At 51.8% G+C, this 5,937-nt stretch overlaps 1 non-coding gene and 1 pseudogene across 1 annotated transcript; both read left to right on the top strand.

The window, feature by feature from the left end:
- Window positions 1-3,771: 3,771 nt before the first annotated feature.
- On the top strand, window positions 3,772-5,584 carry LOC148029623 (18S ribosomal RNA). The gene has a single exon (XR_015692537.1). It is a non-coding gene; the product is annotated as an 18S ribosomal RNA (ribosomal RNA).
- A 340-nt stretch (window positions 5,585-5,924) lies between these two features.
- Window positions 5,925-5,937, top strand: part of LOC148029622 (5.8S ribosomal RNA) — a 144-nt pseudogene continuing 131 nt past the window's right edge.

Raw genomic sequence — 5,937 nt, 5'->3', positions numbered from 1 at the left:
TAGGAAAGGGTAAGGCGGACTCGTCCGGGCCAGCGAGTATAAAAGAACTGGTACCTCGTGTTTTGCTTGATGAGGATGCAAAGATGAAGGGTGGTGTTGTGATGAAGAGGAGCATCGGTGAGATGAAGGAAGACTCGTCCGACCCAGCGAGTATAAATGAACTGGTGTCTTGTGCATTTGCTGATGTTGATATGAGGATGAAGAGTTGTACGGAAGTGAATAGGAGTGTTGAGGAGATGAAAGAAGACTCGTCTGGCCCAGCGAGTATAAATGAACTGGTGCCTAGTGTTTTTTCTGATGCGAGTATGAGGAAGGAGGTTGTGGATGGGGAAGACTCGTTGTGCCGGGAGAATAAACGAATGGGAAACCCTTGTGAAGAACTCGTTAGCCGCGAGGGTAAAAGAACGGCCTTGTGTGTTGAGGAAGGCTCCTTGCGCCGGGAGGGTAAACGAATGGCTGCACGTTGGGTGAAGAAGGAGAGGAAAAGGAGAGGTGGAGAAGAGAGGAGTAGTGTGGAGAAGGAGAGGAAGCGTGTTGGAGCGGAAGGAACTGGAGTGAAGGAGAGGAAGAGAAGAAAAATTTGGAAACCTGTGAACTACTCGTCCGTCTGTGGGGCAAAGGAGGAGACTCTTGTGTCAAATCCGATGCCCCCTAAGTTAACTTGTGCGCCAATGGCTGATTCCGAGGGTGCAAAGGCCTCATCCAGCAAGCGGGGAGCAAAGGCCGATTCCGAGGGTAACAGACCCTCACACAGCATCAAGATTGGGAGTGCTGGGGAACTCCGAGTGCGGTCCAACCATGGCGAGTGGGCTTTCAGGAGGCGAACCCAAGTGGTTGAGTCAGGGAACGACATCAAACCAGCGCTCAACATGAAGGTGTGCAATCAAGCCCATTCAGGTCTTTGGGCCAAAGGGATGCGACCGTCTTGGTGAAGTCAAAGTGGCCGAAAGACCGTGAGATGGAACCAAGGGGGAAGCTTGGAGGCTTCACACTCCAATGAGTTCCATGCAGATCTGGCTCTTCAGGGAGCAAGAAACGAAGGAGAGGGCGAGGCGTGAAGGCTTAGCTCTCGTTCGCGCTGACAAGACGGATCCGGGCATGCACATGCCCTTTTTTGAAGCAAAGCGAGGTGTGGTGCCTCCTCACCGAAAGTTGCTTGAGCAAACGGAAACCTCCTTGTCTAATCAGGCCATGCAGGGCCCGTTCAATGCAACTACGGTGGAGGACATAGCCCTCCTACAAGCCATGAACAGGCTGCAAGCTGTCATGTACTTCATCGCACTCAATGTGGCCAGCAGGGGCCTAAAACCTCAAGGAGGCGTGGCATGTACGGATAGATCTAGAGCCTGCTTTCTTTTCTTGCACATGAAACAGACAAATCTGGGCAACACAGGCCCGAAGGTAATTGCGGGGAGGGAAATGTCCCTCACTCTCCAGGCGCAGCGGTTTAATGCGACCCATCAAATCGTCACAAGCTAGCCAGGTGCTCCACCTATCCAGTCCAACCAGGGTCAATGCTCTCATCTCATCCTTCTACCGGGGCGCGCGTCAACGAAGGTGGGGGCATTTGATGCGGGAGACTTGGATCTCGCGCGACGGGCGTATCGGCATGCAGCTTCCAGGCATGTCGTGTGGTTCGCTCCTGTCACACGCGCTCCTCGTGCAACTCAGTCCAACGGAGGACTCCACCAGATCTAATTCGATCTCAAAGAAACCAGTTTCAAGGTGTATGCTGCAATGTGGGGGACTTTTCTAGACAACCTATGCGCTCCCCTCGCAATGCAGTCCAAAAGAAGATGTCCCCGAATCTACTTCAAGCCTCAAGATTATTCCAAGGGATGGGCCACAATGCAAGGAAGAATTCTACACGCGGGAGAGATGGATCTCGCGCAGAGGGCCAGACGGCATGCTGCACCCCAGCAGGTCGGGTGGTCTTCTTCAGTTAGAGCTTCAAGCCAGATTCGTGCCTCTAAGGGCGCTAAAAGACAAGCTAGAGAGCGTGCGGCGTCGAAGATTCGGACGGTGAAGGTCCAGCTCTTTTCAAGGGGAGGTGCGTTCAAGGCAAAACGCACCTCTTACACTCTCTTCATCGGTGCTGAATCTCAGGATGTGGCCAAGGAGGGCTCTCTACTGCGAGGTGTCGTTGCCTGGACCCTTGCTTTTCGGGCTTGGCATTCAGAGTGAAAGCTGTGTGTTGAGCCCGTAGTCCACAGGCAGTTCTGCGCACTCAAGCTGCTTGGCCCAAGTTGGAGCATGGGAGCACAACGTGTCTTCGACTGGGTTACCCTCCATTCTGTGCTTGTAAATTCAGTCAGTAGGTGGATGGGTTGATGTGCCCAATAAAGTCTCTTTCACAATTCTGCCCAAGTCCCATTCTACTCCACAGTTGTAAATTGAGTCAGTGGGTGGAATGCAACAAGTATAAAAAGTCCATGTTTCACAGTTGTAAATAGAGTCAGTGAGCATGGCACCTAGCGGGTAGACACTAACCGCCTTGATAGTGAGGCGTGTTAAGACCCTCGACGATAAATATGAGTCTGAGTCAAATCACCATTTTTCAAAAGGCCAGTAAGTTGTGCCTCCCTCACTCGATGTGGTCATCGAGTTCTTTCAAGGGGAGGTGTGTATGAGGGAGTACTCTTGTAGCTCCCTCACCCACGATAGTGGCGTCGTGTTGTAGCGCGTTGATAGCTCCACCCACCCACCGTGACATAGTCCCTTGCTGAGCCCCGGTGATCATGTAAATACTTTCTAGCTATGAATATGAAGTGAAGCCCCCAAGATGGGCCCTTTGGTATATCGTGTGCCATGTTATGTGCCGTGTCGCGTTTCGTGACGTGTTGGGGTGCCCCGTGACGTGTTGAGGGGTCGAAATGGCAAACTTGTGGAATGGGTCTAGTGTTGCCCCAGGGCCTAGACGGGGTCCCCAGGAGGTCCCGAGCGGGTTTGGGAGGGTTGGAACATCACAACACGTATGAGGGTAGTGGTGCTTACTCCATCGAAACACTCCTTGGAGATCCAAGGGAGGGTGAGGTGAGGCGTATGGTCCCCGCATCCATCTTGTCCGCGAGGAGTGTCTCGTGAGCAAATGCCATGTACCCCCCACCGAACGGTTAGGCTCAAGCGACTTGTGGTGATCCTTGCGAGGACATCGCGTCGTGGCGGTCAACATGTGCCCACTAGGCGGTGAGGAGCGAAGTGCGGTGCCTTGAACACGTGTCTCATTGGTGGCGAGATCGTGTTCGAGCTCCATGGTTCTCAATGCTAATGGCGATTCTCGTCATGAATATTGTGTGGCTTGTATCGATACGGATGGACCGAAACCGATGGAACGATGTGATTGAGGTGCTTCTTCGTTGGCGGGGCTTGTTCCCAATGGGGCTGAGTGCAGCTCATGATGGGCTCTTGTTGACGTGAAATGGTGGAATGCATGAGCGTCTCCATTGTCTTTCGACTCGACACGAGCTCGGAATGTGGCAGACAAGACAACGTGGAGCACGCCTCGTGCATGGTGGTGGCGATGGCCGATGCACGTGCTTGTGTGAAGCTTTGTCCACGGTGGGAAACGAAAGCATGCCCTCGTCCCATCCCCATTTGTCGTTTTCTTTTTCTCCCCGTAAATTCTCGAGCCTTCGTGCTCCTCCCCTCTTTCTCTTTACATCAAGAACAACACATTGGTGATGATGAGGTCGCGCCTTTTTGCCCCGCAGCCACACTTGATGTGGAGTCGGAACGCGCAGCAGCGGTGCTGCTCGTGTGACGAAAGATAGCTACCTGGTTGATCCTGCCAGTAGTCATATGCTTGTCTCAAAGATTAAGCCATGCATGTGTAAGTATAAACTCTCTTGTACTGTGAAACTGCGAATGGCTCATTAAATCAGTTATAGTTTCTTTGATGGTACCTTGCTACTCGGATGACCGTAGTAATTCTAGAGCTAATACGTGCACCAACTCCCGACTTCTGGAAGGGACGCATTTATTAGATAAAAGGCCGATGCGGGCTTGCCCGGCAATGCGGTGAATCATGATAACTTCCCGAATCACACGGCCTCAGCGCCGGCGATGCTTCATTCAAATTTCTGCCCTATCAACTTTCAATGGTAGGATAGAGGCCTACCATGGTGGTGAGGGGTGACGGAGAATTAGGGTTTGATTTTGGAGAGGGAGCCTGAGAAATGGCTACCACATCCAAGGAAGGCAGCAGGCGCGCAAATTACCCAATCCCGACATGGGGAGGTAGTGACAATAAATAACAATACTGGGCTTTTATAAGTCTGGTAATTGGAATGAGTACAATCTAAATCCCTTAATGAGGATCCATTGGAGGGCAAGTCTGGTGCCAGCAGCCGCGGTAATTCCAGCTCCAATAGCGTATATTTAAGTTGTTGCAGTTAAAAAGCTCGTAGTTGGATCTCGGGGCGGGGCGTGCGGTCCGCCTCCTTTGGTGTGTACTGATCGCCCCGCCCTTTCTGTCGGAGACGCGCTCCTAGAATTAATTGGCTGGGACGTGGATTCGGAGATGTTACTTTGAAAAAATTAGAGTGCTCAAAGCAAGCCTATGCTCTGAATACATTAGCATGGAATAACGCGACAGGACTCTCGTCTTATTGTGTTGGTCTTCGGGACCGGAGTAATGATTAATAGGGATGGTTGGGGGCATTCGTATTTCTTTGTCAGAGGTGAAATTCTTGGATTTATGAAAGACGAACTACTGCGAAAGCATTTGCCAAGGATGTTTTCATTAATCAAGAACGAAAGTTGGGGGCTCGAAGACGATCAGATACCATCCTAGTCTCAACCATAAATGATGCCGACTAGGGATTGGCGGATGTTATTTTGATGACTTCGTCAGCACCTTATGAGAAATCAAAGTTTTTGGGTTTCGGGGGGAGTATGGTCGCAAGGCTGAAACTTAAAGGAATTGATGGAAGGGCACCACCAGGAGTGGAGCCTGCGGCTTAATTTGACTCAACACGGGGAAACTTACCAGGTCCAGACATAGTAAGGATTGACAGATTGAGAGCTCTTTCTTGATTCTATGGGTGGTGGTACATGGCCGTTCTTAGTTGTTGGAGTGATTTGTCTGGTTAATTCCGTTGACGAACGAGACCTCAACCTACTAACTAGTTACACGAAGGATCCTCTTCGTGGCCAACTTCTTAGAGGGACTATGGCCGTCTAGGCCATGGAAGTTTGAGGCAATAACAGGTCTGTGATGCCCTTAGATGTTCTGGGCTGCACGCGCACTACACTGATGAATTCAACGAGTTTACCACCTGGGCCGAGAGGTCTGGGTAATCTTTTGAAATTTCATCGTGATGGGGATAGATCATTGCAATTATTGATCTTCAACGAGGAATTCCTAGTAAGCGCGAGTCATCAGCTCGCGTTGACTACATCCCTGCCCTTTGTACACACCGCCCGTCGCTCCTACCGATTGAATGGTCCGATGAAGTTTTCGGGTTGCGGCGACGCTGGTGGTTCGCCACCGGTGACGTTGTGAGAAGTTCATTAAGCCTTATCATTTAGAGGAAGGAGAAGTCGTAACAAGGTTTCTGTAGGTGAACCTGCGGAAGGATCATTGACACACATTCGTCTGAACAATGCGAACCCTGGAATGTCCGTGAGGGATTGCGATCGGAGGCGCGGTAGGCATCCTCTCTCCCCTCGTCAGAGTCGGGCGACAGTGGGGGAGGCTATGCTTCGGGGTCGTCCCGTGACCGTGCGGGTGGAGGAGGAAGGAGGGACGCCTTCGACCTCTCCCTTGCTCGGGGCGATCCCCCTCCGTCGTGCTCGTTCGGGCACGCTGCCACCTTGATAAACCCTTTGCCCCTCCCCGCACGCGGGGGTGGCAGGAGGAACTTGATAAACCTTGTCTTGTCTGAGATTCCTCCCCTCGGGAGGATCGAAAAACAAAACGCAACGACTCTCAGCAAC

Source organism: Lygodium microphyllum, chromosome 11 (assembly GCF_053477565.2).
Source record: "Lygodium microphyllum isolate KBCC chromosome 11, Lygodium_microphyllum_v1.1.10, whole genome shotgun sequence".
NCBI lineage: Eukaryota > Viridiplantae > Streptophyta > Polypodiopsida > Schizaeales > Lygodiaceae > Lygodium > Lygodium microphyllum.
The sequence above is the reverse complement of the archived record's forward strand: the minus strand, read 5'-3'. Positions and strand labels throughout refer to the sequence as shown.